Source organism: Budorcas taxicolor, chromosome X (genome assembly GCF_023091745.1).
Source record: "Budorcas taxicolor isolate Tak-1 chromosome X, Takin1.1, whole genome shotgun sequence".
Lineage (NCBI taxonomy): Eukaryota > Metazoa > Chordata > Mammalia > Artiodactyla > Bovidae > Budorcas > Budorcas taxicolor.
Genome location: NC_068935.1, coordinates 95,321,723 through 95,347,037, shown reverse-complemented (window position 1 = coordinate 95,347,037; position 25,315 = coordinate 95,321,723). Strand labels below are relative to the sequence as shown.

Below are 25,315 nucleotides of genomic sequence, written 5' to 3'. Positions count from 1 at the left end.
GTGAGTACTCAAAGCTATTTTTGAAAAGATTGTATTCCTTTTCATGAATGGTCTCTGCGGTCTCTATTCCTTTAGCTCTTGTTTGACTTGTGTTTTGACAGAGATTTCCTTGAATGCTAGGAGCTAAAAACAAAATTAAATGCCAATAATAAAAGAAAAGCACCCTCAGGATTCTCCTGGTGGTCCAGTGGTTAAGAATCCATCTTGCAATGCAGGAGATACTGGTTCAAACCCTAGTCCAAGGAGATCCCACATGCCTCGGTAAACTAAGCCTGTGTGCCACAACTATTGAAGCCTATGTGCCTAGAGCCTGTGCTCTGCAGGGCTCAATGTCACCACAATGAGAAGCCCATGCTTGCTGCAACTAAAGAAAGCCCACGAGCAACAACAAAGAGCCAGCACAGCCAATAAATAATCTGCCTTACAATGCAGGAGACACGGGTTCAATCACTGGTCAGGAACTAAAATTCCACATGCCACAAAGAAACTAAGCTTGCATGCCACAAATACTGAGCCTGTGCATGGCACAACTACAGAGTCCATATGCCACACCAAAAGTTCCCACATGACACATGGAAGATCCTGTGTGCTGCAACTAAGACCTATTGCAGCTAAATAAATATTTTTAAAAAGAAGAAGAAAAAATAAAAACAGCCTCTTTCAAAACAAAACAAAACCCTAAACACCTCTCACAGTCCTTACAGATTGCTTTTGTGCTGGGGCAATCTAACACTTAGTCAGGTTTATGCTAAGCCTGTGGTGAAACTTAGTGTGACCTGAATTCTAAGTTAGGCAAAATAGAGACAAGTTCCTGGCATTAGTCCTTCAAGTTGACCTTAGAAAACTTAGAACAGACACATATAATACTTTGAAAATAAGGTCCTCTCTGCTCCCTCTAGAACCAGGGACCAGGATCCCACAGTGGGAGCATGAGCTTTTACCACTCAAAGACTGCTGCCAGTGCTTGGCAGCATAGAGTAATATGTGCTCCTCTCCCCCTTTCCCTCTCTTCCCCTCTAGCCCTCCACCTCCCCTTCCCTTACTGAGACTCACTGCCTCCACTACTGCTGTGACACAGCTGCAGCTGGAGCCAGCAAACAGCCATGATTGAGAACCCCAGCTTGGAGAACCACCTCATCAAGAGGTTAAAGAATAAGGGCCATGATGTGGACAATGTGAAGATACAAAAATGAAATGACTGTTCAACTGCAAAAGAACAAAAGAGATGAACAATTACTGAAAAAACGAAATGTTCCCCAAGAAGAAAATTTAGAAGATTCAGATGTTGATGCTGATTTTAAAGCACACAGTATAATACTAGAAGCTACAATGCAGAATGCCACAAATGATAAATACTCAGTGGCCCAGTTGAGTGCTATACAGGTTGCAAGAAAACTTTTATCCAGTGACAGAAATCCACCAGGTTATGACCTAATAAAACCTTGGATGTTACAATTCTAGTGAAGTGTCTAGAAAGGGATGATAATCCTTCATTACAGTCTGAAGCTGTATAAATGTTAACTAATATAGCATCAGGAAATTCTGCACAGACTCAAACTATCATACAGTTTAATGCTGTACCTCTTTTTCTAAGACTTCTTTCAGCCACATCAAAATGTTTGTGAGCAAGCAGTATGGGCTTTGGGAAATATTGTAAGTGATGATCCTCAGAGTAGAGATTATGTCATGTTCACTGAGAGTTGTCAAAACGCTTCTGTCCTTCATCAGTCCCTCCATTCTTATTGCCTTCTTCTGGATTTTTTTGTTTGTTTGTTTGTTTGTTTATTTTAGTCTGGGGTCTGAAGCTTGTGATGAGCACACAGTTAAGTTCTGCCAGGATGGGGTTTTATTTTTATTTTTTTAAATTTAAATTTATTTATTTTAATTGGAGGCTAATTACTTTACAATATTGTATTGGTTTTGCCATACATCAACATGAATCTACCACGAGTGTACACGTGTTCCCAATCCTGAACCCTCCTCACACCTCCTTCCCCATATCATCTCTCTGGGTCATCCCAGTGCACCAGCCCCAAGCATCCTGTATTCTTCATCGAACCTGGACTGGAGATTGGTTTCTTATATGATATTATAAATGTTTCAATGCCTTTCTCCAAAATCATCGCAGCCTCTCCCTCTCCCACAGAGTCCAAAACTGTTTTATACATCTGTGTCTCTTTTGCTCTCTTGCATTCAGGGTTACCATTGAACAGGTGGCAATATTTGGAAGAACTGTACGAAGTACACAGAAGAACTGTACAAAAAAAGATCTTCACTACCCAGATAATCATGATGATGTGATCACTAATCTAGAGCCAGACATCTGGGAATGTGAAGTCAAGTGGGCCTTAGAAAGCATCACTACGAACAAAGCTAGTGGAGGTGATGGAATTCCAGTTGAGCTGTTTCAAATCGTGAAAGGTGATTCTGTGAAAGTGCTACAATCAATATGCCAGCAAATTTGGAAAACTCAGCAGTGGCCACAGGAATGGAAAAGGTCAGTTTTCATTTCAATTCCAAAGAAAGGCAATGCCAAAGAATGCTCAAACTACCGCACAATTGCACTCATCTCACATGCTACTAAAGTAATGCTCAAAATTCTCCAAGCCAGGCTTCAGCAATACGTGAACTGTGAATTCCCTGATGTTCAAGCTTGTTTTAGAAAAGGCAGAGGAACCAGAGATCAAATTGCCAACATATGCTGGATAATGGAAAAAGCAAAAGAGTTCCAGAAAATCGTCTATTTCTGCTTTATTGACTATGCCAAAGCCTTTGACTGTGTGGATCACAACAAACTGTGGAAAATTCTGAAAGAGATGGGAATACCACACCACCTGACCTGCCTCCTGAGAAATCTGTATGCAGGTCAGGAAGCAACAGTGAGAACTGGACATGGAACAACAGACTGGTTCCAAATAGAAAAAGGAGTATGTCAAGGCTGTATATTGTCACCCTGCTTATTTAAATTATATGCAGAGTACATCATGAGAAACGCTGGACTGGAAGAAACACAAGCTGGAATCAAGATTGCTGGGAGAAATATCAATAACCTCAGATATGCAGAGGACACCACCATTATGGCAGAAAGTGAAGAGGAACTAAAAAGCCTCTTGATGAAAGTGAAAGAGGACAGCGAAAATGTTGGCTTAAAGCTCAACATTCAGAAAACGAAGATCATGGCATCTGGTCCCATCACTTCATGGGAAATAGATGGGGAAACAGCGGAAACAGTGTCAGACTTTATTTTGGGGGGCTCCCAAATCACTGCAGATGGTGACTGCAGCCATGAAATTAAGAGACGCTTACTCCTTGGAAGAAAAGTTATGACCAACCTAGATAGTATATTCAAAAGCAGAGACATTACTTTGCCAACTAAGGTCTGTCTAGTGAAGGCTATGGTTTTTCCTGTGGTCATGTATGGATGTGAGAGTTGAACTCTAAAGAAGGCTGAGCACCGAAGAATTGATGCTTTTGAACTGTGGTGTTGCAGAAGACTCTTTAGAGTCCCTTGGACTGCAAGGAGATCCAACCAGTCCATTCTGAAGGAGATCAGCCCTGGGATTTCTTTGGAAGGAATGATGCTGAAGCTGAAACTCCAGTACTTTGGCCACCTCATGCAAAGAGTTGACTCACTGGAAAAGACTCTGATGCTGGGAGGGATTGGGGGCAGGAGGAGAAGGGGACGACCGAGGATGAGATGGCTGGATGGCATCATGGACTCGATGAATATGAGTCTGAGTGAACTCCGGGAGTTGTTGATGGACAGGGAGGTCTGGCATGCTGCGATTCATGGGGTCAGAAAGAGTCGGACACGACTGACCGACTGAACTGAACTGATTACCATCTTTCTAAATTCCATATATATGCATTAGTATACTGTATTGATGTTTTTCTTTCTGGCTTACTTCACCCTGTATAATCGCCTCCAGTTTCATCCACCTCATTAGAACTAATTCAAATGTATTCTTTTTAATGGCTGAGTAATACTCCATTGTGTATATGTACCACAGCTTTCTTATCCATTCATCTGCTGATGGACATCTAGGTTGCTTCCATGTCCTGGCTATATAAACAGTGCTACAGTGAACATTGGGGTACATGTGTCTCTTTTAATTCTGGTTTCCTTAGTGTGTATGCCCAGCAGTGGGATTGCTGTGTCATAAGGCAGTTCTATTTCCAGTTTGTTAAGGAATCTCCATACTGTTCTCCATAGTGGCTGTACTAGTTTGCATTCCCACCAACAGTGTAAGAGGGTTCCCTTTTCTCCACATCCTCTCCAGCATTTATTGCTTGTACACATTTGGATCACAGGCATTCTTACTGGCATGAAATGGCACCTCATTGTGGTTTTGATTTCCATTTCTCTGATAATGAGAGATATTGAGCATCTTTTCATATGTTTGTTAGCAATCTGTATGTCTTCTTTGGAGAAATGTTTATTTCGGTTTTTGTTCCATTTTTTGATTGGGTCGTTTATTTTTCTGGAATTGAGCTGCAGGGGTTGCTTGTATATTTTCAGAGTAGTTGTTTGTCAGTTGCTTCATTTGTTATTATTTTCTCTCATTCTGAAGACTATCTTTTCACCTTGCTTATAGTTTCCTTTGTTGTGCAAAAAGTTTTAATTTTAATTAGGTCCCATTTGTTTATTTCTGCTTTTATTTCCAATATTCTGGGAGGTGGGTCATAGAGGATCCTGCTGTGATTTACGTCACAGAGTTTTTGCCTATGTTCTCCTCTAAGAGTTTTATAGTTTCTGGTCTTACATTTAGATCTTTAATGCATTTTGAGTTTATTTTTGTGTATGGTGTTAGAAAGTGTTCTAGTTTCATTCTTTTACAAGTGGTTGACCAGTTTTCCCAGCACCACTTGTTAAAGAGATTGTCTTTAATCCATTGTATCTTTTTGCCTCCTTTGTCAAAGATAAGGTGTCTATAGGTGCATGGGTTTATCTCTGAGCTTTCTATTTTGTTCCATTGATCTATATTTCTGTCTTTGTTCCAGTACCATACTTTCTTGATGACTGTGGCTTTGTAGTAGAGCTTGAAGTCAGGCAGGTTGATTCCTCCAGTTCCATTCTTCTTTCTCAAGATTGCTTTGGTTATTCGAGGTTGGTTTTTTTTTTTTTTTTTTTGGTTTATTTGTTTGTTTGTATTTCCATACACATTGTGAAATTATTTGTTCTAGCTCTGTGAAAAATACCGTTGGTAGCTTGATAGGGATTGCATTGAATCTGTAGATTGCATTGGGTAGTATACTCATTTTCACTATATTGATTTTTGAGATCCATGAACATGGTATAATTTTCCATCAATTAGTGTCTTCTTTGATTTCTTTCACCAGTGTTTTATAGTTTTCTATATATAGGTCTTTAGTTTCTTTAGGTAGATATATTCCTAAGTATTTTATTCTTTTCATTGCAATGGTGAATGGCATTGTTTCCTTAATTTCTCTTTCTTTTGCTTATTATTAGTGTATAGGAATGCAAGGGATTTCTATGTGTTGATTTTATATGCTGCAACTTTACTATATTCATTGATTAGCTCTAGTAATTTTCTGGTGGAGTCTTTAGGGTTTTCTATGTAGAGGATCATGTCATCTGCAAACAGTGAGAGTTTTACTTCTTCTTTTCCAATTTGGATTCCTTTTATTTCTTTTTCTGCTCTGATTGCTGTGGCCAAAACTTCCAAAACTATGTTGAATAGTAGTGGTGAAAGTGGGCACCTTTGTCTTGTTCCTGACTTTAGGGGAAGTGGTTTCAATTTTTCACCATTGAGGATAATGTTTGCTGTGGGTTTGTCATATATAGCTTTTACTGTGTTGAGGTATGTTCCTTCTATTCCTGCTTTCTGGAGTTTTTGTCATAAATGGATGTTAAATTTTGTCAAAGGCTTCCTCTGCACCTATTGAGATAATCATATGACTTTTATTTTTCAATTTGTTAATGTGGTGTATTACATTGATTGATTTGCGGATATTGAAGAATCCTTGCATCCCTGGGATAAAGCCCACTTGGTCATGGTGTATGATCTTTTTATTTTGTTGTTGGATTCTGATTGCTAGGATTTTGTTAAGGACTTTTGCATCTATGTTCATCAGTGATATTGGCCTGTAGTTTTCTTTTTTTGTGGCATCTCTGTCAGGTTTAGGTATTAGGGAGATGGTGGCCTCATAGAATGAGTTTGTAAGTTTATTTTTCTCTGCAATTTTCTGGAAGAGTTTGAGTAGGATAGGTGTTAGCTCTTCTCGAAACTTTTGGTAGAATTCAGCTGTGAAGCAGTCTGAACATGGGCTTTGTTTGCTGGAAGAGTTCTGATTACAGCTTCAATTTCCATGCTTGTGATGGGTCTGTTAAGATTTTCTATTTCTTCCTGGTTCAGTTTTGGAAAGTTGTTTTCTACGAATTTGTCCATTTCTTCTATGTTGTCCGTTTTATTGGCATACAATTGCTGATAGTAGTCTCTTATGATCCTTTGTATTTCTGTGTTGTCTGTTGTGATCTCTCCATTTTAATTTCTAATTTTATTGATTTGATTTTTCTCCCTTTGTTTCTTGATGAGTCTGGCTAAAGGTTTGTCAATTTTATTTATCCTCTCAAAGAACCAGCTTTTGGCTTTGTTGATTTTTGCTATGGTCTCTTTTGTTTCTTTTGCATTTATTTCTACCCTAATTTTTAAGATTTCTTTCATTCTACTAACCCTGGGGTTCTCCATTTCTTCCTTTTCTAGCTGCTTTAGGTGTAGCATTAGATTATTTATTTGACGTTTTTCTTGTTTCTTGAGGTATGCCTGTATTGCTATGAACTTTCCCCTTAGCACTGCTTTTACAATGTCCCACAGGTTTTGGTTTGTTGTGTTTTCATTTTCATTAGTTTCTATGCATATTTTGATTTCTTTTTTGATTTCTTCAGTGATTTGTTGATTATTCAGCACCATGATATTCAGCTTCCATATGTTGGAATTCTTAATAGTTTTTCTCTTGTAATTGAGATCTAATCTTACTGCAGTGTGGTCAGAAAAGATTCTTGGAATTATTTCAAGTTCTTTGAATTTACCAAGGCTAGATTTATGGTCCAGGATGTGATCTATCCTGGAGAGAGTTCTGTGAGCACTTGAGAAAAAGGTGAAATTCATTATTTTGGGGTGAAATGTCCTATAGATATCAATTAGGTCTAACTGGTCTATTGTATCATTTAAAGTTTGTGTATCTTCGTTAGTTTTCTGTTTAGTTGATCTATCCATAGGTGTGAGTGGGGTATTAAAGTCTCCCACTATTATTGTGTTATTGTTAATTTCCCCTTTCATACTTGTTAACATTTGTCTTACATATTGCAGTGCCTAGAGGAGCTACCCTGTGTCCGAGGTCAGGGGTGGCAGCCAAGAGGAATTACGCTGTGTCCAAGGTAGGGACAGTGGCGGAGAGTGCCAGGCTGCGAAAGCACAGTAGCAGCTGAGAGGAGCTACCCCCGGCCAAGGCCAGGGGGAGCAGCCAGGAGGAGTGACCCCACGTCCAAGGAGCAGTGGCTGCGCAGGCGCCGGAGGGCCTAGAGAAGCTATTCCATGTTCAAGGTCGGGAGGGTCAGCAGTGAGGAGATATCCCATGTCCAAGGTAAGGAGCAGTGGCTGTGCTTTGCTGGAGCAGCCGTGAAGAGATACCCTATGTCCAAGGTAAGAGAAACCCAAGTAAGACGGTAGGTGTTGCAAAAGGGTAGACACATTGAAACCATAATCACAGAAAACTAGTCAATCTAATCCCACTAGGATCACAGCCTTGTCTATCTCAATGAAATTAAGCCATGCTCTGTAGGGCCACCCAAGACAAGCGGGCCTGGTGGAGAGGTCTGACACAATGTGGTCCACTGGAGAAGGGAATGGCAAACCACTTCAGCATTCTTGCCTTGAGAACCCCATGAACAGTATGAAAAGGCAAAATGATGGGATACTGAAAGAGGAACTCCCCAGGTCAATAGGTGCCCAACATGCTACTGGAGATCAGTGGAGAAATAACCCCAGAAAGAATGAAGGGATGGTGCCAAAGCAAAAACAATACCCAGTTGTGGATATGACTGGTGATAGAAGCAAGGTCCAATGCTGTAAAGAGCAATATTGCATAGGAACCTGGAATGTCAGGTCCATGAATCAAGGCAAATTGGAATTGGTCAAACAGGAGATGGCAAGACTGAGCGTCGACATTCTAGGAATCAGCGAACTAAAATGGACTGGAATTGGTGAATTTAACTGAGATGACCATTATATCTACTACTGCAGGCAGGAATCCCTCAGAAGAAATGAAGTAGCCATCATGGTCAACAAAAGAGTCTGAAATGCAGTACTTGGATGCAATCTCAAAAATGATAGAATTATCTCCGTTCGTTTCCAAGGCAAACCATTCAATATCACGGTAATTTGAGTCTATGCCCCAACCAGTAATGCTGAAGAAGCTGAAGTTGAACGGTTCTATGAAGACCTACAAGATCTTATAGAACGGACACCACAAAAAGATGTCCTTTTCATTATAGGGGACTGGAATGCAAAAGTAGGAAGTCAAGAAACACCTGGAGTAACAGACAAATTTGGTCTTAGAATGTGGAATGAAGCAGGGCAAAGACTAATAGAGTTTTGCCAAGAAAATGCACTGGTCATAGCAAACACCCTCTTCCAACAACACAAGAGAAGACTCTACACATGGATATGACAAGATGGTCAACACCGAAATCAGATTGATTATATTCTTTGCAGGCAAAGATGGAGAAGCTATATACAGTCAACGAAAACAAGACCAGGAGCTGACTGTGGCTCAGATTATGAACTCCTTATTGCCAAATTCAGACTTGAATTGAAGAAGGTAGGGAAAACCGCTAGACCATTCAAGTATGACCTAAATCAAATCCCTCCTGATTATACAGTGGAAGTGAGAAATAGATTTAAGGGCCTAGATCTGATAGATAGAGTGCATGATGAACTATGGAATGAGGTTCATAACATTGTACAGGAGACAGTGATCAAGACCATCCCCATGGAAAAGAAATGCAAAAAAAGCAAAATGGCTGTTGGAAGAGGCCTTACAAACAGCTGCAAAAAGAAGAGAAGTGAAAAGCAAAGGAGAAAAGGATAGATACAAGCATCTGAATGCAGAGTTCCAAAAAATAGCAAGGAGAGATAAGAAAGCCTTCCTCAGCGATCAATGCAAAAAAATACAGGAAAACAAAAGAATGGGAAAGACTAGAGATCTCTTCAAGAAAATTATAGCTACCAAGGGAACATTTCATGCAAGGATGGGCTCTGTAAAGGACAGAAATGGTATGGCCCTAAGAGAAGCAGAAGATATTAAGAAGAGGTGGCAAGAAAACACAGAAGAATTTTACAAAAAAGATCTTCATGACCAAGATAATCACAATGGTGTGATCACTCACCTAGAGTCAGACATCCTGGAATGTAAAGTCAAGTGGGCCTTAGAAAGCATCACTATGAACTAAGCTAGTGGAGGTGATGCAATTTCAGTTGAGCTATTTCAAATCATGAAAGATGATGCTGTGAAAGTGCTGCACTCAATATATCAGCAAATTTGGAAAACTCAGCAGTGCCCTCAGGACTGGAAAAGATGTTTTCATTCCAATCACAAAGAAAGGCAATGCCAAAGAATGCTCAAACTACTGCACAATTGCATTCATCTTACATGCTACTAAATTAATTCTCAAAATTCTCCAAGCCAGGCTTCAGCAATGTGTGAATCGTGAACTTCCAGATGTTCAAGCTGGTTTTAAAAAAGGCAGAGGAACCAGAGATCAAATTGCCAATGTCTGCTGGATAATGGAAAAAAGCAAGAGAGTTCCAGGAAAATATCTATTTCTGCTTTATTGACTGTGCCAAAGCCTTTGACTGTGTGGATCACAACAAACTGTGGAAAATTCTGAAAGAGATGGGAATATCAGACCACCTGACCTGCCTCTTAAGTAATCTATATGCTGGTCAGGAAGCAACAGTGAGAACTGGACATGTAACAACAGACTGGTTCCAAATAGGAAAATCAAGGCTGTATATTGTCACCTTGCTTATTTAACTTCTATGCAGAGTACATCATGAGAAACACTGGACTGGAAGAAACACAAGCTGGAATCAAGATTACCGGGAGAAATATCAATAACCTCAGATATGCAGATGACACCACCCTTATGGCAGAAAGTAAAGAGGGACTAAAAAGTCTCTTGATGAAAGTGAAAGAGGAGAGTAAAAAAGTTGATTTAAAGCTCAACACTTAGAAAACGAAGATCATGGCATCTGGCCCCATCACTTCATGGGAAATAGATGGGGAAACAGTGGAAACAGAGTCAGACTTTATTTTGGGGGGGGCTCCCAAATCACTGCAGATGGTAACTGCAGCCATGAAATTAAAAGACGCTTACTCCTTGGAAGAAAAGTTATGACCAACCTAGACAGCATATTCAAAAGCAGAGACATTACTTTGCCAACAAAGATCTGTCTAGTCAAGGCTCTGGTTTTTCCAGTAGTCATGTATGGATGTGAGATTTGGACTGTGAAGAAAGCTGAGTACCAAATAATTGATGGTTTTGAACTGTGGTGTTGGAGAAGACTCTTGAAAGTCCCTTTGACTGCAAGGAGATTCAACCAGTCCATTGTGAAAGAGATCAGCCCTGAGATTTCTTTGGAGGGAATGATACTGAAGTTGAAACTCCAGTACTTTGGCCACCTCATGCAAAGAGTTGACTCATTGGAAAAGACTGATGTTGGGAGGGATTGGGGGCAGGAGGAGAAGGGGACGACAAAGGATGAGATGGCTGGATGGCATCACTGACTCCATGGACGTGAGTCTGAGTGAACCCTGGGAGTTGGTGATGGACAGGGAGGCCTGGTGTACTGTGATTCATGGGATCGCAAAGAGTCGGACATGACTAAGGGACTGAACGAACTGAACTGAACTGAGTTGCAGTGCTCCTATGTTGGGTGCATATATATTTATATCTTCTTCTTGGATTGATCCTTTGATCATTATGTAGTGTCCTTCTTTGCCTCTTTTCACAGTCTTTGTTTTAAAGTCTATATTATCTGATATGAGTATTGCAACTCCTGCTTTCTTTTGGTCTCTATTTGCATGGAATATCTTTTTCTAGCCCTTCACTTTCAGTCCATATGTGTCCTTTGTTCTGAGGTGGGTCTCTTGCAGACAACATATATCGGGGACTTGTTTTTGTATCCATTCAGCCAGTCTTTGTCTTTTGGTTGAGGCATTCAACCCATTTATATTTAAGGTAATTATTATTTTTTAAAAATATAAATTTATTTATTTTAATTGAAGGTTAATTACTTTATAATATTGTATTGGTTTTTTGATAAGTATGATCCCGTTGCCATTTACTTTATTGTTTTGCATTCTAGGTTATACACCCTTTTTGTGTTTCCTGTCTAGAGAAGATCCTTTAGCATTTGTTGGAAAGCTGGTTTGGTGCTGCTGATTTCTCTCAGCTTTTGCTTGTCTGTAAAGCTTTTGATTTCTCCTTCATATTTGAATGAGATCTTTGCTGGGTACAGTAATCTGGGCTGTAGGTTATTTTCTTTCATCCCTTTCAGTATGTCCTCCCATTCCCTCCTGGCCTGAAGTGTTTCTATTGAAAGATCAGCTATTATCCTTATGGGAACCCCCTTGTGTGTTATTTGTTGTTTTTCCCTTGCTGCTTTTAATATTTGTTCTTTGTGTTTGATCTTTGTTAATTTGATTAATATGTGTCTTGGGGTTTTTCACCTTGGACATATCCTGTTTGGGACTCTCTGGGTTTCTTGGACTTGGGTGATTATTTCCTTCCCCATTTTAGGGAAGTTTTCAACTATTATCTCCTCAAGTATTTTCTCATGGTCTTTCTTTTTGTCTTCTTCTTCTGGGACTCCTATGATTCAAATGTTGGAGAGTTTAGTATTGTCCCGGAGGTCTCTGAGATTGTCCTCATTTCTTTTAATTCATTTTTCTTCTTTCCTTTCTGATTCATTAATTTCTACCATTCTATCTTCTACTTCACAGATCTTATCTTCTGCCTCCGTTATTCTACTATTTGTTGCCTCCAGAGTGCTTTTGATCTCATTTATTGCATTATTCATTATATATTGACTTTTTTTTATTTCTTCTAGGTCCCTGTTAAACCTTTCTTTCATCTTCTCAATCCTTGTCTCCAGGCTATTTATCTGTGATTCCATTTCAATTTCAAGATTTTGGATCATTTTCACTATCATTATTTGGAATTCTTTATCAGGTAGATTCCCTATCTCTTCCTCTTGTGTTGGTTTGGTGGGCATTTATCCTGTTCCTTTACCTGCTGGATATACCTCTGTCTCTTCATCTTGTTAATATTGCTGAGTTTGGGGTGGCCCTTCTGTATTCTGGCACTTTGTGGAGTTCTCTTTATTGTGGAGTTTCCTCACTGTGTGTGATGTTGTACAGGTGGCTTGTCAAGGTTTCTTGGTTAGGGAAGCTTGTGTCAGTGTTCTGGTGAGTGGAGCTGGATTTATTCTCTCTGGGGTGCAATGAAGTGTCCAGTAATGAGTTATGAGATGTCGATGGTTTTGGAGTAACTTTGGGCAGCCTTTATATTGAAGCTCAGGTCTGTGTTCCTGTGTTTCTGGAGAATTTGTATGGTATGTCTTGCTCTGAAACTTGTTGCGCCTTGGGTGGTTCTTGGTTTCAGTGCAGGTGTGGAGGCATTTGATGAGCTCCTATCAATTAATGTTCCCTGGAGTCAGGAATTCTCTGGTGTTCTCAGGATTTGGACTTAAGCCTCCTGCTTTTGGTTTTCAGTCTTATTTTTACAGTAGTCTCAAGACTTCTCCTATACAGCTCCAGTGATAAAACATCTAGGTTGAAGATGAAAAGTTTCTCCATGGTGAGGGACACCCAGAGAGGTTCACAGAGTTACATGGAGAAGAGAAGAGGGAGGAGGGAGTTAGAGTTGACCCAAATGACATGAGGTGGAATTAAAAGAGAAGAGAGCACGTTAGCCAGTAATGAGTTCCTTATGCGTGCTCCACAGTCTGGACCGCTGAGAGATGTTCACGGAGTTATACAGAGAAGACAAGGGGGAGGAAGGAGACAGAGGTGGCCAGGAGGATAAAAGAAGGGAATCAAAAGGAGAGAGACAGATCCAGCCAGTAATCAGTTCCCTAAGTGTTCTCCACCGTCTGGAACACAAAGAGATTCACAGAGTTGGGTAGAGAAGAGAAGGGGGAGGGATGAGACAGATGCGATCTGCCGGAGAAAAAGGAGATTTCAAAGGGGGAGACAGCAGTCAAGCCAGTAATCTCACTTCCAAGTAAAAATGGGTACTGAAGATTGGGTTCTTAAAGGTATAAAATTGATAACATATACCAAAAAGTAAAGACTAAAAATCTAGAGTAGAGGTTGGATTTTGAAAATTACAATATTAAAGAAAAGAAGAAGAAAAAAATTCACAAAAATTATTTAAATATGTATATATATGAAGTTTGCTAAAAAAAAATAGGGTGTTTTTTTTAAGTAATAGGTTATAAAAATGAAAATTAAAGGAGTAATAGAGGATCTAAAATTTTTTAAAAAAAGAAAAAAATAATGATTATAAAAATTGTAAAAATATATCTAGGACTTTCTCTGGTGTTGCTGTGGGTGGTGTGGGGTCAGTTCATTTTCGGATAGTTCCTTAGTCCGGCTTATATTTCTCAAGATCTATAGGCCCCTTCTTATGTAGTCAATACTAACTACAGGGTTTTCATCTATTGCAACGGTCACTTCCAAGGTGGTTCCCTGTTTTAGCTTCTGTTTGCTGGTCTCCAGTGTCTGATTTCCACCCTGACACAAGGGGGGCAGTGGTGGACACTATTTTTAGGCTCACTTTTTCAGTTGCGCTGTGGCGAGGGAGGGACACTGCAAACAAATAACACTGGCATGTGCTCACAGTGTCTCAGACACACTGGGCCTGCCCCCGCTCATGGGCCTGCCCCCCGCTCATGGGCGTGTGCCCTCTCTGCCCACACAGCTCAGGTTCTAGGTTGCTCCGCCAGGAACCATCCGAGGCTGGCCCTGTGCTGCATGCACCTCCCAGGTCTAAGCTGCTCAGGTTCAGGCACTTAGGTAGTCCTCAGAGGTGCAGACTCGGTTGGGCCTGCGTTTTGTACCCTTTCTAGGTCCGAGCAGCTCAGGTGATGAGGTGTTTGGCGAGTGCGGTCACTGTGACTTATCACCTCCCCCGTGCTTGCCACTCATTTTTCTGGGTGTACAACTGGCGCACCTTCTCAGGCAAACGTTGACTGTCCAGAACCCCAGGAAGACTTAGTTAGCAAAGAAGCCTGCTTCCAGTTTGGTAGATAATGTCTCTCTGGGGCTGCAGTTGCCCTCTTCTGGCTCTGGCTGCCTGTCACCGGAGGGGGATGGTCTGAAGACAGCTAGTTCTGTTCAGTCCTTTGTTCTGTGTGTGGACCTGGCGGTGTCTTAGGTTAGGGCTTTTTGCTTGGTAGCTATCCCACAGTCTGGTTTGCTAGTCCAAGTTAGTTCCTTCAGATTGCCCTCGGGGCATTCAGGCCTGGTCCCTACTCTAAGCAATACAGCCTGCGCCTCCCTGCCCAGTCCCCACTTGCTAGTGGCAGATGCAGGCATCTGTGCTGCTTCTCCACTGGGGGAGTTTCCATTGGGCTCCTAATCTGTGGGTTTTAATTATTTATTTATTTTTCCTCCCAGTTATGTTGCCCTCTGTGCTTCCAAGGCTCGCCACAGACTCGGCAGTGAGAGTGTTTCCTGGTGTTTGGAAACTTCTCTCTTTTTAAGACTCCCTTCTCAGGATGGAGCTCCGTCCCTACCTCTTTTGTCTCCTTTTTTGTCTTTTATATTTTTTACTACCTGCTTTTTTGGGTGCCTGATGTTCTCTGCCGGCATTCAGAAGTTGTTTTGTGGAATTTACTAAGTGTTTAAATGTTCTTTTAATGAATTTGTGGGGGAGAAATTGGTCTCCCCATCCTATTCCTCTGCCATCTTCTATTACCTTCTTTTGGAATGTCTTATGGGTTATTTTCAGTCTCTGCAGAAATAAGGACCGACTCGATCACCTATGGAGAGAGTCTGGAGATTTTGCCAGGATTGTGTGTCTTAATATATCATATGGACATAGACACTCTTGTGAATACTGTTTGGGTGCTGTCACATCTGATAGATGGATTTAAAGAGCAGATACAGATGGTTATTGATTCAAGGGCTGTGGCATTTATTGTGCCCCTTCTGAGCCATCAGGAAATGCAAGTTCAAACAGCAGCACTCAGAGCAGTTGACAACATAGTGACAGGTGCCAACGAGCAGACCCAGGTTGTTCTCAACTGCAATGTCCTGTCACATTTCCAAATATCTTATCACTTCCAAAGGAGAAGATAAATAAAGAAGCAGTGTGATTCCTTTCCAACATTACAGCAGGCAACCAGCAACAAGTTCAAGCTGTAATAGATGCTGGATTAATCCTATGATTATTTATCAGCTTGCTAAGGGGGACTTTGGAACACAAAAGGGAGCTTTGGGGGCAATTAGCAACTTAATAATAAGTGGCAAAAAATATCAAGTTGAGTACAGCACAATACCGCCTTTCTCTAATTTACTTTCAGTAAAAGATTCTCAAGTTTTTCAGGTGGTTTTAAATGGTCTATAATGGCTAGTGATGAAGCAAGCATGATAGCTGAAGTAATAAAGAATGCAGTGGTTTGGAGAAGTTTTACAGCAATATAAAAATGAAGACATATATTTAGCATTTGAAATCATAGATCAGTATTTCTCTGGCAACGATATTGATGAAAATCCTAGCCTCATTGTGAAGCAACACAAGGAGTTACTTACAACTTTGATCCAACAGCCAACCTTCAAACAAAAGAATTTATTTTTGAGTTCAATTGAGTGCAGCATGATTCCCACAATCAATGTGAAGCACCACCAGATGGCTACCAAGTAACAAAAACAACTAGAAAAGGCTCCAAAACATACATGCCCCCTTGTTTTGATGCTTCTAAAGCAAACCATGTCTCAATCATTCTGCAAATGCCAAAAGTCACTAATCAAATGGACTATAAAGGCATATGATTGCTTAAACTGTTTTAGAATTCTCCTTTAACAACCTCAACTACCCTATTTTCCCTGTTCCCTGGTGCCACATGCTGACAAGTGCAGTAACCAGTTTAAAATATTCTGAGGTGGTAGCTTTGCTATTCCAGAAAATACCAAGGAGAGATTGTAAAAAAAAAGCCTTCCTCTGTGATCAATGAAAAGAAATAGAGGAAGACAATACAAAGGGAAAAACTAGCGATCTCTTCAAGAAAATTAGAGATACCAAGGGAACATTTCATGTAAAAATGGGCACAATAAAGGACAGAAATAGTATGGGCCTAACAGAAGCAGAAAATATTAAGAAGAAGTGGCAAAAATACACAGAAGAACTATACAAAAAAGACCTTTATGACCCAGATAACCACGTGGGCCTTAGGAAACATCACTATGAACAAAGCTAGCGGAGGTGATGGAATTCCAGTTGAGCTGTTTCAAATCCTGGAAGATTATGCTGTGAAAGTGCTGCACTCAATATGCCAGCAAATTTGGAAAACTCACCAGTGGCCACAGGACTGGAAAAGGTCAATTTTCATTCCAATCCCAAAGAAAAGCAATGTCAAAGAAGGCTCAAACTGCTGCACAATTGTACTCATCTCACACGCTAGTAAAGTAATGCTCAAAATTCTCCAAGCCAGGCTTCAAAAGTATGTGAACCATTAACTTCCAGATGTTCAACCTGGATTTAGAAAAGGCAGAGGAACCAGAGGTCAATATTACCAACCTTCATTGGAACATTGAAAAAGAGAGAGTTCCAGAAAAACATCTATTTTTGCTTTATTGACTATGCCAAAGCTTTTGACTGTATGGATAACAACAAGCTGTGGAAAATTCTGAAAGAGATGGGAATACCAGACCACCTGACCTGCCTCTTGAGAAATCTGTATGCAGCAGGTCAGGAAGCAACAGTTAGAACTGGACATGGAACAACAGACTGGCTCCAAATCAAGAAAGGAGTACATCAAGACTGTATATTGTCACCCTGCTTATTTAACTTATATGCAGAGTACATCATGAGAAATCCTGGCCTGGAAGAAGCACAAGCTGGAATCAAGATTGCTAGGAGAAATATCAATAACCTCAGGTATGCAGATGACACCACCCTTATGGCAGAAAGTGAAGAAGAACTAAAAAGCCTCTTAATGAAAGTGAAAGATGAGAGTGGAAAAGTTGGCTTAAAACTCAACATTCAGAAAACTAAAATCATGACATCTGATCCCATCACTTCATGGCAAATAGAAGGGGAAACAATGGAAACAGTGACAGACTATTTTGGGGGGCTCCAAAATCACTGCAGATGGTGACTGCAGCTATGGCATTGAACCATGTATAATATAAGAAACGAATCACCAGTCTAGGTTTGATGCAGGATACAGGATGCTTGGGGCTGGTGCACTGGGATGACCCAGAGGGATGGTATGGGGAGGGAGGTGGGAGAGGGGTTCAGGATTGGGAACACGTGTACACCCGTGGCAGATTCATGTTCAAGTATGGCAAAACCAATACAATATTGTAAAGTAAAAAAATAAATAAATAAAAGATGTTTGTGTCTTGGAAGAAAAATTATGACCAACATTTGCAGCATATTTTAAATCAGAGACATTACTTTGCCAACAAAGGTTCATATAGTCAAAGCTTTAGTTTTTCCAGTAGTCATGTATGGATGTGAGAGTTGGATTATAAAGAAAGCTAAGCACTGAAAAATTGATGCTTTTGAACTGTGGTGTTGGAGAAGACTCTTGGGAGTCCCTTGGATTGCAAGGAGATCCAACCAGTCCATCCTAAAGGAAATCAGTCCTGAATGTTCATTGGAAGGACTGATGCTGAAGCTGAAACTCCAATACTTTGGCCACCTGATGCAAATAACTGACTCATTTGAAAAGGCCCTGATGTTGGGAATGATTGGAGGCAGGAGGAGAAGGGGATGACAGAGGATGAGATGGTTGGATAGCATCACTGACTCCATGAACATGAGCTTGAGTAAGCTCCGGAATTTGGTGAGGGACAGGGAAGCCTGGTGTGCTGCAGTCCATGGGTGCTGCAGTCCAAAGAGTTTGACACGACTGAGCGACTGAACTGAACTGAAGTGAAGTGGTGGCATGTCAGCTGCCCACTTGATATTCCTTTGGGAAATTGTGTGCTATGGATCAAGACGTTTTTGTATGACACATACACATACATGTTGGAAGAATTTAAAGAGGTGCAGTCTGATCTGAAGTCCATCAATGTCCTCCATAAACATATTTTCATACTCTTTAAGTGGAATAATAAATTTTGAAGTACAAATCAAATGATTTTCCTTCATGGAACTGACACAAAAAAGTAACTTAAAAAAAAACTTGTTTATTGATTAAACTGATAAGTTTAAGAAGCCCTACTTCATCTACCAGTAATTGATGCTTTTATTATCTGTCTCACAAGCTAGGGCTCAAGGAATAACTTTAGCTATGGATGGTAATGCTTTTGCTGTTATACCTAATTTTTGAGAACAGTAAGCCCTATTTGACCTTTCGCTTCACCCTGTGTGTGCTTACTGTTTTGAAGTACTCAAATGTTGTGCATGGTATTTTACTTGAGCTGCAACTCTATTATAGACTTGAATTTCTGTTTATGTTGAAAGCAAAAATCCTTGCATATAAAGGAAAAAAAAATAAAAAACACAAAGCTCAAAGAAAGAAAATAGCTGCCACAATACCCAGGAAGGGGTGAGGCAAAGGCATGCAAATGCACCACAAACTCTCCTATTTGGAGTTGTCTTTTTCTTGATTTAGTCTCCACTTGATTGCCAGAAATATTTGACTGATTTTCAGAGCTCTGACAAAGTTGGCTCTGACAGTTTCTGCTTATTTTTTGATGTTTCTGTGGAGAAATGAGAGCTTGGAATTGTCTACTCTTGTTTTGTTATATAATCTATAATTTTTTAAACAATAGCTTTATTGAGATATAGTCAAGTACTATCAACTTTACCTTTTAAAATGTACAATTCAGTGGGCTTTAGTGTATCACAGAGTTTTGCAATCATCATCATTATCTTAATTTCAAACATTTTCATCACCATGAAAAGTGACTTTATCAGTCCCTTTCCATTCCACTCCTCCTCCAGCTCTAGGCAACGACTAGTCCAATTTCTGTCTCTATGGATTTGTCTTTTCTGAATATTTCATGTAAATAGAACCGTGCATTATGTGGTCTTTTGTTACTGACTTCTTTCACTTAGTATAATTTTGACATGGCTCATCCATGCCATAATATGTATCAGTACTCTACTCCTTTTAAAAAAGAATTAACTCTTAATTTTGAGATAGTGATAGATTCACACGCAGTTATAAGAAATAAGACAGGGATATCCTCTGCAGTATTTTCCTAGTTACCTACAGCTATAGTTCAATATCACAACCAGTATGTTGACACTGATACAGTTAAAGTACATAATATTTTCATTACTACAAGGACCCCTCATGTTTTCCTGTTATATTATAGCCACACACCACTCTCCTAATTCCACTCCATTCTTAATTTCTTGTAGCCACTTATCTGTTTTCCATATATATAATTTTTTTCATTTCAGGAATGTTAAGTGAATATAATTTTACATTTGTAGCTTTGGAGACTGACTTTTTTCACTCAGCATAATTCTTCTGTTGTTGAGGTTCGTACATTGGTGTTGTGTGTCTTAATAGTCCATTCCCTTTTTATTGCTGAGTTGTATTCTGTGTTATGGATACACCATAGCTTGTTCAACAATTCACCCACTGAAGGACATTTGGTTGGTTTCCAATTTGGGGCTACTATGAACAAAGCCATTATGAACTTTCACACAGGTTTTTGTGTGAACAGAAATTTTCACTTATCTAGATAAATGCCCAAGTGTAATTGTTAGGTCACATGGTAGTTGCATTTTTAATTGCATAAGGAACATGTGTATACCTATGGCAGATTCATGCTGATGTATGGAAAAACCAATACAATATTGTAAAGTAATTAACCTTCAATTAAAATAAGTAAATTTATTTTTAAAAGAGTGCCAAACTTTCAGAGTTGTGCCATTTTGAATTCATACCAGCAATGTATGAATGATTCAGTTTCTTCATCATTATCAGCGTTTGGTGCTGTCATTTTTTTACTTTAGACATTTTTGTGGGTTTATAGTGATATCTCGTTATATAACCTGAGCTTTTTCATAGTGTTCACCTCAATGGAGTTCATGTGAGAGTTCATGTGTGTAAAGTGTATAGCATAGGTAGGTAATGCCACCTATGGTTATTACAAAAATGTTAATGATATCGTCCCCATCCTCAAAATAGTCATTATCTTATGGGAGAAAAAGACATGGGAACACATAATGTCAAACAATATCAATCCAGATGACATTAAATGGAGATGGCATTAATCAGAAATTATGAGATTCCAGACTGGGGATAAAAGATGGTTAAGGAAGATTTCCTAGGAAAGGTGATTTTTAGCTAAATTCTGAAGAACAAGTTAGTTTAGCTAAGCAAAGGGAGGGGTGGCATGGATGCATTTCCAATAGATAGTACATATGGAGTATGGTGGTCAGAAGTTTAATATGGCTATGATATATGAGATTGCAGTGAAGAAAAGTCATAGATGGGGCTGGGGGAAAGCAGTGAGGGATCAAGCAGGGACTTACTACAAAATGGAGTTTAGAATTAATCTCATAGGTACTGGGGAGCCACGAAATCCCCAGAAGTGACATTTGGCCAGATTGGAGACTTTTACGGTGCCCGTCATCTCCTAAGGCTTCTTGCTCAGATTCTTGTTGTCAAGGAGCTGGCTAATTTCTGGGTCTCTGACGGGCTGGCCATGCTTCCTTTTCAATGGTTTCTTACAAAAAGCTCCCTACATATTAGACATATTTATAATTCCTCCCCAACCTATCACCAAACAAAGCCCAAACATGGCCATAAACACATCATTAATCACATCTCAGTTCTTATTAAGACAATAAATATAGGTTTCCATGTTTAACCCCCTGCTCCAGTTTCCCATTTTTCCCCAGGCTTCTTTCAGGATTTCTTGCTTTCTCCTCCTGTTTCTGCCCTAGCAAAATTCAGAAAATCTGTGTTGCCTCATCTGTACCAGGAAGTGTGTTTTCTTTAATGGTCTGGCATTCCCCAAAACTATTTGTAATAAATTGAACTCTTCTCACACTTGTAGATTCTTTATTTTCTTTTAATTTATTTTTTTAATTTATTGACTGTTCTGGGTCTTCATTGCTGCACACAGGCTTTTACTAGTTGCGGTGAGCAGAGGCTGCTCTCAAGGCTTTTCCTTGTGGGGGCTTCACTTGTTGTAGAGTATGGGCTCTAGGGCACGCAGGCTTCAGTAGTTGTGGTAGATGGGCTTAGTTGCCTCACAGCATGTGGGATCTTCTAAGACCAGGGATCAAATCCAGGCTTTGGCAGGCAGATTCTTAACCACTGTTGCTGAAGCTGAAGCTTCAAACTTCGGCCACCAAATGTGAAGAGCTGACTCAATGAAAAAGACCGTGATGCTGGGAAAGATTGAAGGCAAAAGGAGAAGGGGGGCGACAGAAGATGAGATAAGTTTAGATAGCATTGCCAACTCAATGGACATAAATTTGAACAAACTCCGGGAGACAGTGGAGGACAGAGCAACCTGGTGTACTGAAGTCTATGGAGTCACAAAGAGTCAGACACAACTTAACGACTGAGCAACAACAACAGTCTTGACCACTGAACCACCTGAGTATTAGAAACACTTGTAGTTTCTAATGGTTTATTCTCTTGTCAACGTCATGAGTACTCTGGCAAGTCACTCAGTCACGTCAGACTCTTTGCGACCCCATGGACTGTAGCCTACCAGGCTCCTCCCTCCATGGGATTCTCCAGGCAAGAGTACTGGAGTGGGTTGCCATTTCCTTCTCCAAGATGGATATCAGCTCTATTTTATTAAAAAGGATGCTGAATTTCAGAAGGATAAAGTCACATACTGAAGCTCACACTGTTTTTAGGGCAAAGTTGGGCCTTAAGCCTATGTGGTCCAATGCCTTACTAGTAGATTAGACACCCCTTCTTCACTTTCTTGGCCAAATCTCTTTGTTCTCTCCCTACTGGTCCTTGCAACCCCCAAAGGACAGGCTTTGACTTGAAAGTTTCTACTTCTTGTCCAAGGACTCTGACAAAATGATTGAAAATGAGCAGTCAGAGAGGCATCCAAACAGGTCCAGAAGGAAAGCATATCATTTCATCACTGTACACTAGCCCCTAGATCCATGGTGGCACATCAGGGGAAAACCTTTAAAGGCCTCAAAAGTTTAATAGATTCTGGTCCCCTTGCCAATATGTAATTCAAAATAAAAACAATAAGGTGTTGAAATCACTGTACAGAATTCATTAATATCTGGAGTGTTTTTAAATATCAAATAGAAAAGTGTTCTCATTTTAGAGGTCACTTTTTTGTCCACTGGCTTTGAGGGTGACTATTTATTGGCCCATCTGCACTACATGGTAGGTATGAGTTCCTGATGACAGTAGTGTGCAAATATGTGGCCTGTTTGGGCTGACTGCCAAGCTTGCCTTGGTCCTTCTGTCTGTCATGGCCTCTGGGAGGCCCTGTCAGTTCCCACCCTGAAGAACTGGATTTTGTAAGAACTGTCTCCTGGACTCAGTTCAGGCTTCTAGACACAAATGTTTGGCTTGATGCAGGAGTTTAGGACAGGTCCGGGGACTGAGGTTCACTCTTTTCCCTGGCTCCCACTCCTTTTTTCTCTGCCTATTTCTGACTATATATATCCCTTTCCTTCTTTCTCTTTGCTTTTTTCTTGTCCTCCCTACTTATTCATATCTCTGAATCTTTCTCCTTCTTTGCCCTAGTCTCTCAGACTCTTTATCCTTTTCTTTTATCCTTTCTGTCTCCTTCCTTGTCATTCTGTCTTTCTCTATTTTCCTCATATACCAATCTTTCTTCCTTTGCTTTTTGATCTCTGTATATGTGTGTCTTGGTCTCATCATCTCCATCTTTCTCTTGTTTTCTTTCCCATCCCAGAGCCCACAGGGAGTTTTAAAGAGGATAAGTTGCTATATCTTGGGCTTTCTCTCTAGAGGAGTTAGGGATGGAGATTTAGGGCTAAATTTGAACTTCTCAAGTGTGGATTGGGCCCTCCAAGGAGATAACTAAAGCAGAAGGGAAAACTGGTTTATTCAGTAATAGAATGGAGGCTGGGGTGGGAACTTGGCAAAGACTGTGAGTTCCAATGTTCAGTCAGTGTCCTGGCCCTGTGAGTGAGGCCTTGAGGCTACTTTTGGAAGCTTTCAAAATCTCCCAGAAGACTCCTACCCTTTCCAATCAGCCTGGGCTGTCAGAGGATTCACTGATGATAAAAGAATTGAGGCCTGCCTTCTGTCTTTCCTGAGCTCTGACTAGCCCTGAGAAAACAATAATATCACTGCCCCAGAGTGGGGTGTCATGGAGAGAGAGGGGAGTAGTGGCAACTCATGGTAAGATAGCCAGGGAGCACAATGGAGGTGATACAGCACCTCAAACCCCAAGATGCCAAAGTATTCCATCTTGAAGGTATCCTAGAGATCAGCTGGTCTTGCTCCCTCAATATGTATACACGGGGAAGACTGAAAGTGGCACTATTAATATTTCTCTTAAAAGAAGGGAGAAAAAAGAAATCTCTTAGATCCATTTCTGTCACCTCTGCCCTAGCTTACTATCTTTGTCATAGATTGTTGCAATAGCCTAGTTTTTCTGCTTCTAGACTGTCTCTGAGCAATCTAGCCTCCTTATTTGCCAGACAAGCTTATCATAATTTGGGGTTGAGGTGGAATTGCAGGAGTGTGTCACACCTGCTTAAAACCTTCACCAGCTCCCAAGTACCTATTGGATAAAATCCAAAATTCCTTAGCTAGATATATAAGCCTAACCCTGTTTATTAGCCCCCACTTATCCTTCTAAATTATCCTCTTACTTGTTATGCTTCCCTTTGGAATGTTCAAACTCCCTGCCACTTTCCATATTCTCCTAACCTGACATTCTCTCTTTCCCCTCTCCCAACATCCACCTCTTCCCCAAAAAAATTTCACACATTTCTACAGATAGAAATTAAAATAGCTTATTGAATACCTACTTTCTGTCAGGCACTGTGCTGGGTGCTGGAAGTGTACAGTGAATGAAACCAGAGCAGGAGGACACAAGTGGCAAATAGGTAATGAATATAAAGAACACATGGTAGTCCTCTCATTTTATGGATGAGGAAACTGGGTCTCAGAGAGAGAATATGATTTGGCCACAGCATACAGCTAGTGCTGAGATCCCAAATGCAAATTTGATCCCAAATGCTAACTTTAACTTTGGTACTATTTCCACTATTTCTACTACCTACCTACCTGATCCTGCTGCCTTCAAATCATTTCCTTCACCTACCTATCTTAGCTCTCAAAATTATTACCCCATTAGAAAAGTACTCTTGTGCAGTAGCATTTGCTTCCAAGAATCCCCTATTAATGTGTCAAGACAGCATACCTAGAAGCCTGAGAACGCAGCACTTCTCAATTTATGAGCTTCAATGTAGCAGTCACCTAGCAGGAAACAGAAGAAAGTGGGTGCCATATGCTGAATTCTGATGGAAGGCAGAAGAAAGATATAGTAGTCAGAATGAGGGCTTAAATGTATTAGAAGAAAATATAGATTAAAATTTTTATAACCTTGACAGGATAAAACAGAAATAATAAAACAAATATTGATAAAGTTGACAATAGAAAAAAATTGCATTGTGAAAAATTAAAGTCAAAAGACAAAGGAAAAACTGCTGACATATTTGTAAGATATTTGACATATAAGGGGATGATATCCTTAAACTATAAAGGAATTTTCTAAATCAATAATAAAAAGAGAACACCTCAGGGGAAATTGAACAAAGGAATCAATTTATAAAAGAAGAAACATAAATGACTAACTTAATATTAAAAGATGCTCAACCTCACTAGTAATTATATAAATGGAAATAAAGAAGGGAATGTTTTTGTCTAGCATATTGGCAAAGATTAAATTGACTGATATCCAGTCTTGGTAAGTATGTGAGGATAAAAGTACTCACATGCACTGCTCATGAAATGAAAGCTAGAACAATCTTTGAAGATTATTTGGTGACCTGTATAAAAATTTTAAAGTTGCTTACCTTTTGACTCACTGAGGAATAAATGTGGACTAGACTGCAGAGGTA

At 40.0% G+C, this 25,315-nt stretch overlaps 1 pseudogene; it reads left to right on the top strand.

Annotated features, from left to right (window-relative positions):
- The first annotated feature begins 1,103 nt into the window (after positions 1-1,103).
- Positions 1,104-15,900, top strand: LOC128069579 (importin subunit alpha-4-like; annotated as a pseudogene).
- Positions 15,901-25,315: the final 9,415 nt, after the last annotated feature.